Below are 357 nucleotides of genomic sequence, written 5' to 3' on the forward strand. Positions count from 1 at the left end.
GGCCGTCGGCTAACGGAGGCGATGCCACCTCCCCGCGACAAAAGCCACCAGCTCCATCCGCGCCGCTCTCCTCCCAGGCTTACCAAATCCCAAGCCAGAGGAGTGAAGTTGACAGACCCTTTTGTTTCCAGAGAGCTTGGCACGTGTTGTGGTTTACTGAGCTAATAAATCTGCCGTGGGCTGCGCCTTTTAATGACTGCAGCATTAATAACAAGTTTCCTGGGAGCTGCTTGAAAGTTTACAGGGTGTGTGCACTATCAGGGGAACCCCGTGCTTTCTGACCTTCTGCTTCAGAAGTCACACCCAGCAGCTTCTAGCTTCTTTCATTCTTTCTTTCTTTCTTCCCTCCCTCCTTTT

General features: G+C 52.1%; 1 protein-coding gene across 2 annotated transcripts in view; it reads right to left on the reverse strand.

Annotated features, from left to right (window-relative positions):
• Positions 1–357, reverse strand: part of TSKU (tsukushi, small leucine rich proteoglycan) — a 17,661-nt gene that overhangs the window by 16,855 nt on the left and 449 nt on the right. The window lies entirely within an intron of this gene.

Source organism: Geospiza fortis, unplaced genomic scaffold, assembly GCF_000277835.1.
Source record: "Geospiza fortis unplaced genomic scaffold, GeoFor_1.0 scaffold286, whole genome shotgun sequence".
In the NCBI taxonomy this organism is placed as follows: Eukaryota; Metazoa; Chordata; class Aves; order Passeriformes; family Thraupidae; genus Geospiza; species Geospiza fortis.